This window comes from Scyliorhinus canicula, chromosome 13 (genome assembly GCF_902713615.1).
Source record: "Scyliorhinus canicula chromosome 13, sScyCan1.1, whole genome shotgun sequence".
Classification (NCBI taxonomy): Eukaryota; Metazoa; Chordata; class Chondrichthyes; order Carcharhiniformes; family Scyliorhinidae; genus Scyliorhinus; species Scyliorhinus canicula.
The window spans coordinates 107,434,067-107,440,897 of record NC_052158.1 but is presented as its reverse complement, the minus strand read 5'-3'; positions in this window follow the sequence as shown (position 1 = coordinate 107,440,897).

Below are 6,831 nucleotides of genomic sequence, written 5' to 3'. Positions count from 1 at the left end.
ACTCTGTCCATCACCCCCCGCAAGGGCAGCAAAGGAAATTCCTCCACCTGTCGCCTAGCAAATGCCTTTACCTGCAAGTATCTGAACATGTTCCCTTGGGGGAGCCCAAATTTATCTTCCAATTCCCCCAGGCCCGCAAACCTCCCGTCAATAAACAGGTCCCTCAATTTACTGATGCCCATCCCCTAAATCCCCCATCAGTGTTCCCGGGATGAACCGATGATTTCCACCTAATGGAGCCTCCATCGAGCCCCCCGTTTCCCCCCTATGTCGTCTCCACTGTCCCCAGATTCTTAGGGTCGCCGCCACCACCGGGCTCGTGGTATACCTCTTAGGAGAGAGCGGCAACGGCGCCGTTACCAAGGCACCCAGGCTCGTACCTCTACATGACGCCATCTCCATTCTTCCCCCCCCCCCCCCCCCCCCCCCCCCCCCCCCCCCCCCCCCCCCCCCCCCCCCCCCCCCCCCCCCCCCACCCCCCCCCCCCCCCCCCCCATCACCCATTTACGCACCATTGGCACATTGGCCGCCCAATAGTACCCCAAAAGGTTGGGCAGCGCCAGCCCACCTCTATCCCTCCCTCGCTCCAGGAAAACCCTCTTCATTTCTCAGTTTTCCTCGCCTTTACCCTTAAGGTAGCGATGATTCCACAGGCCCTGTACACCATCTGGAACCATGTCAAGTTCCTATTCTGCATGTAAAGGCTAACTTGGAAGTATTAACGGCTATTTATTTGACCATAGCTCAATTCTACTCTGTCCTCACATGGCCTCTGCAGGGATACTGGCCGTTTCTTTGATCCTTGGTCCATTATTTAACAGAGAGAATTGTAATGTCCCAGCCGTCACCCTCGTTGAAAACGAACTCAGCATATACCAGTGATCAAACCAGCAACATTCTTGCTCCATATAGCTCAGATTCATTCAACTAAGCAATTACCAACTTGATCTGTCAAGGACTGCATTTATTGAACAGTTCTCCAGTTGTACATAATATAGCTATTATTACCTAGATACTTGGTGGCAGACTCTGGAAACGGTATTAGTATGGGCGAACTACAGAAGTTAATTTAACCAGTGTAATGCACTTTATTTCAGGTTTTGGAGGCCAGATTAAGCCAGGGAAATCTCACCGGGAGGATTTCTGTTTGTTATATTGAAGAACTTGCACCCATTTGATTTAGTGTCTGAAAATTTAATGGCATCCTTTATTCTTATGCAAGTGCAGAAAATTTGTGATTTCAAAAAAAATTTGTGGGTTGATATATGACCTTCACAATACAAAGAACACCCGTGCCCCAAAAACAACAGGATTTTCTGTAAGTGACTGATATAAAAACAAACTCTTCTATCACTTTTGCTCAAAATTAACGTTTCTGTAATTAGCATTGTATTTTCTTGCCATTCATTTGTCAAAGCTACTGGACTTGTTGCTTTTTCAAAGCAATTTGTCTGTAACTGTATATTCTCCCTTTGTCTTAGATATGGAGACTAATTCATGTTTTCAGTAACCAAAGCTTCAATGCCCGACACCACTTGTGGGAAGACCATAATGATAATTCAATTTTATGGGGAGCTCATGGTTACGTCTTAAGGTTGAGTTACTGAGTTCTTGTCATGCAACCTGCCCTGACCCAAATATTACTTGCCTTAATTGAGATTTTAGACAAAGTGCAGTATTTGTTGCAGTTTATTCAACCATATGCAGCATAATTACATTATGCTGGATTACTGCCAATGGTAAATTGCACATTGAGTATTACTACATTTCGACAAATTCAGGCAAGATTTGTAGAATTGTAGATGTGATTCTATATGTGCTCTCACCATTGGGGTTCTAAAGTGTTATTTTATAAATAACTGCCATTTGTTCTCTAGATACATCTCAGCAGTTTTTGACCCACAATAGTCTCAGGCTGGCTGAGTTATTTTGCTGTAAGATTTTGACCTCGTTGACAGTCTCGGGGTGTTTGAATTATTTTGCTCAAAGACCAGTGATCACAAAGTGTTTGCTTTCTACCTTCATCAGTGACTATGTTGATATATTATGCATTTCTGATGAAAAACTGCATTTTTCACCCCACTTCTCCAGTATTTAACTTCACCAGAAGTATTCTTTCAACATTTATATTTAAGAATAGTTATATTTAATAATAATTTATATTTAAAAACAGTTTGAGAGAGATTCCTGGTCAGCTGTGTGTTTTGCCTACAACATGCCTACAAAAGTGCATGCTGCTAAATCTCGGACTCCTTGAGTGGATGGAAGCTCAGTTGTCTGGAAGGCCAATGTGGATCCGATTAATGCCAGTTCCGGCTGTGGTGGATTTGGGACCTGCGTCTTCCCCTACCCATGGTGGAGATCATGGCACTGTGGATCAGACCTACCTTCGAGAAGAAGCAGAAGTTTAAAATTCTTGCACAAATAGAAACATTCCATATCTCCGTGGATAACTCATTCATAATTTTAAAAATATATCGGGTCTGTTCTAAGTCAATTTCATATCCCAGCATGTTCCATCTTTCCTGATGTCTATGATCTTTGCGCTCTGGCACCAATCTTGTAAGTTTTTTTTACATTTTCTCCAGTGCTTCTATATCCTTTCTGCAATAGAAATCAGAACTATGGACACTACTCGTATGTGCAGCCTGACCAAGCTTCCCTGCATGTTTAACATGTCAATTTTCTTTTGAGTTCTGTACCCCTAGAAATAAATCCCAGTGACTTGTTGGCATTTTAATAGCTTTGTTGACCTGCAACACTGCTTTTTAGTTTGTGTACCTGTATCCCGAGATCCATTTGTTCTTCCACTCAGTTTCGTATTCTGTAAGGTGCAGATGACGTTTTTGTTTTTCCCACTTGTGTGTATCACCTTACATTCTGCTCCAGTTAATTTGCCACTCAACTGTCCAGTCTGCATGTCTTTAATATCATGCATTATGTGTGCATTTTCCAAATGTGTCATAGTAAGTCAGCATCAACTAGCTTCATTTCTTAGCTCATGAGCTGCTTTATAGTAATCCATGCTGTGATGTATGCTACGAAAGTTGCAGTTTTGAGTGGAATTCACTTAATGCTAGATTTAAAAAAAAACCATGACTGGACAGATGTCCGCCTTAATGGTGCAATCATATACAAGTTGTGGACTGTGCATGTTTCCTATTGACTGCAATGAATTTGTTGAATGTCTCGCTAGTTTTTGTCTATGTAGTAACAAGATGCATAATTTCCAACTAATTAAAACTGGAAATACCATGCATATGCAGGCTGTTCATGTTAATTCAGGGTAGATGGAAGTAGGCTGTTTTCAGTAGTTGATGGGTGAAGAATGAGAGACTATAGATATCTGATAATATGATACAAATTTACAATGGTGGAACCTTCCACAGAATTACAAAAGGGTGAATTTGTTTATGGACAAGAGACTCAGCATTACTGTAATGTTTTTATTCCCAATTTAAGGGCCAATCCACCTCCCCTGCACATCTTTGGGTTGTGGGGTGAGAGTCACGCAGACATTGGGAGAACGTGCAAACTCCACACAGATAGTGACCCGGGTCCTTGGTGCCGTGAGGCAGCAGTGTTAACCACTGCGCCATTGTGCCAGTTCCTCGGCGCCATGAGGCAGCAGTGCTAACCACTGTGTCACCGCGCCGGGTCCTCAATGCCGTGAGTGGCTGTGCTAACCACTGCGCCACCGTGCTGGTTCCTCGGCGTCATGAGGCAGCAGTGCTAACCATTGTGCTACCGCGCCGGGTCCTTAGCGCCTTGAGGTAGCAGTGCTAACCACTGCACCATTGTGCCGGGTCCTCGCAGCTGTGAGGCAGCAGTACTAACCACTGCGCCACCTTGCTGCCCCACATTACTGTAAATTAATATTAAATTCAATGTCTTAATTTAACAAAGTCAGCTTCATTAGTATTAAAAACAGCAAATGCTGGAAATATTCAGCAGGCCAGTGAGCATCTGTGAAGAAAGATTTACCATTTCAGGTTGACGACCTTTCATCAGCTTTTTTGCTTTATGGTTAGTCTCTTTATAAAGCAAGGAAATCAACAGATTATATACCAAGGACGAGATACATCAGGCCCGTTAGCTGAGGGTGCAAATTCCGGTCGTAGGCTTGAAATATCACGAGGTCAAAAACTGAATTTTTGCTGGCGATATTTCTGATCGCGATGTTGCTGGGCCCGCACTGATGACATCATTAAGTTCATGCCCAAGAAGAGCGCGAACCTGATTTGCAACAATTTGAATGTATTTTAATATACTGAGAGAGGTTAAAGCCGAATCTTCAGACCTCATTGAATCTTCCCATCCACCAGGTGTGATGTCATGCAGGCGCAAATTACTAGTTTTTAAAAACGGGAACCAGGTGCCATGAAGAAGTGAAGGAGTACCCCATTCCATCTAGTACAAGGGACATAGCTCGCTGCCCGGCTCCTGGATGGGGGTGGTTTCGGCCCTGAAGCCTGTTGCCTTTGTCATTTAACCATTTTTAGAGCGCTGTCAGTCTACCGCCTGTGAGGGTGAAGTGTAATGAGTGCTGACTTAGTCAATTGTTAGTGGCATGGAGTACGGGGGTCATGAGGTTGTGTGGGGGAGGAGTGTGTGATGCAGGTGGCTGAAGGTGGCAAGCCTAAGGTGCTGGATGGATGTGACCCTGAAAGAGGCTGTTTAGCTAAAGGCTAAATCGCTGGCTTTGAAAGCAGGCCAGCAGCACGGTTCGATTCCCGTAACAGCCTCCCCGAACAGGCGCCGGAATGTGGCGACTAGGTGCTTTTCACAGTAACTTCATTGAAGCCTACTCGTGACAATAAGCGATTTTCATTTCATTTAATTTCATTTCAAGAGAAGGCAACACAGTGCCCAGCCTGAGGAGGAGGGGGCAATCATTAAAAATTAATGGAGTGGCTCTCCACATTCTTTAGTGTAAAGGCCTGATAGCAATGAAATCTCAGGATGGTACAGCCTGAGTAAGATGGGTGCCTATTAGTCTTGCCTGTCATTGATGCAGGAAGTAATTGTGCCCTCTGACATTCCTGAAACTCACATTCGTCAAACTAGTTGGCGCTCATGAATTAACTCTTAACAATGTCAGCTGCCCACATTCTTGATGTCAAGGAGAGGAGTGATAACTTATGATAAATGCTTGGATGCACTGGATCGAGAGGGGCTAAGTCTGCATAAGAGCCGGACCCCAGCACCTACCATTGAGGATTCATTAGCTCTCCAGGTGGACAGAACCGTCCAGTTGACTCTGCCTATGAGGTGACCATTGAAATCCCCTGTCAGAACCCCCAGTGATGGAGAGATTAAGGGAGAGGATAATCAGATGGGAGGCCAGAGGTGACTCTGAAGAGGCAAGGGCATTGACCAGGACCAGTCAGGCAGTGGGAATGGAAGCCACCTGAGATGTGAGAGAATGGTAGCTGCCAGAAATGGTGCAAGACTGGCTGCCTCCAGGACCATAAAGACAATGGATGGGAGGAGGTACTGAAGTTAAGCAGCTGCAACATCAACCTGATTGTGTGCGTGTGTCTCTCTTTAATTCCTTGCAGCTTACTGATCGATCGCTAAGGAGCCAATGGAGCTGGCAATTCTGCTACTTCCAGCAATGGAGGAGCATAGACTCCAGCAGCAATGAGAGGCAGGACCTGGGGAACATCCAGCATCAGGAGACCAGGGGGTTGCATGGCCAGAGGCAGCAACAGCTGAATAGGAGCATGACGGCGAAGAAGGAAATCGAGAGTCGACAGGACCCATGTGTCCATAAAGGAGCTGTCGGACAACGCATGTTGCAGGAGACAGGGAGACAGTGTGGTGCATGTTCTACATGATGTCCGACCTGGTGCCATGTGGAGGCAGTGGGCATCTCCCTGTGGCAGTGAAGGTCATGGCAGCCCTCAACATCTGCGCCACGGGCTTGTTCAAGGGCTCCACGGGTGACCTGTGTGACATTTCGCAGCCATCCGCCCATAAATGCATCCGTGAGTTCACTCATACACTGCGAGGGCATTGGACTTCATCCATTTCGACCTGGACCAGGCCCTGTAGGATGAGAGGGCTGCGGGATTCATCACCATAGCTGAAGCAGAGGGAAATCGACTGCACTCGTGTTGTTCTACACACCCTATGGCACCAGGGAGTCCCATTCATCAACAGGAAGGGGTTCCACTCCATTAATGTCCAGCTGACGTGTGACCAACAGATGAGGTTCATGCATGTGTGTACGTTTCCAGGAAGTGTGTATGATAGCTACATCCTTGGGCAATCGAATATCCCTGGAATATTTGAGGGTCAATCCAGGATATCTGCCGAGGTCTTGGCTGATGATAGTAGAGTAAGAAGTCTTACAACACCAGGTTAAAGTCCAACAGGTTTGTTTCAAACACGAGCTCGTGTTTGAAACAAACCTGTTGGACTTTAACCTGGTGTTGTAAGACTTCTTACTGTGCTCACCCCAGTCCAACGCCGGCATCTCCACATCTTGGCTGATGATGGCAGTGAGGAGGCCTGAGACCTTAGAGGCCTGCTACAACAACGCTCACAGTGCCGAAAAGTCTGTGATTGAGCAGTGCATCGGGCTCCTTAAGATGCACTTCTGCTGTCTCAACAGAAACCCCATGCTGCTGATCCTGGGAAGTCCTTTTGCCTGCTGATCAGAAAATGCAGCAGGGTGATGACGACTTGCAGTGAGGATGCACCTCAGCTTATGTCCGATTACTCCTGTCTCTGTTGCCAGTAGGCTGACTCTCCCGGCTTGTGTGCGAGTGAGGTTCGATTTCTTTGTCGGAAGAAGGGGATTAAGGGAGAAAGTTTAGGGCTCAC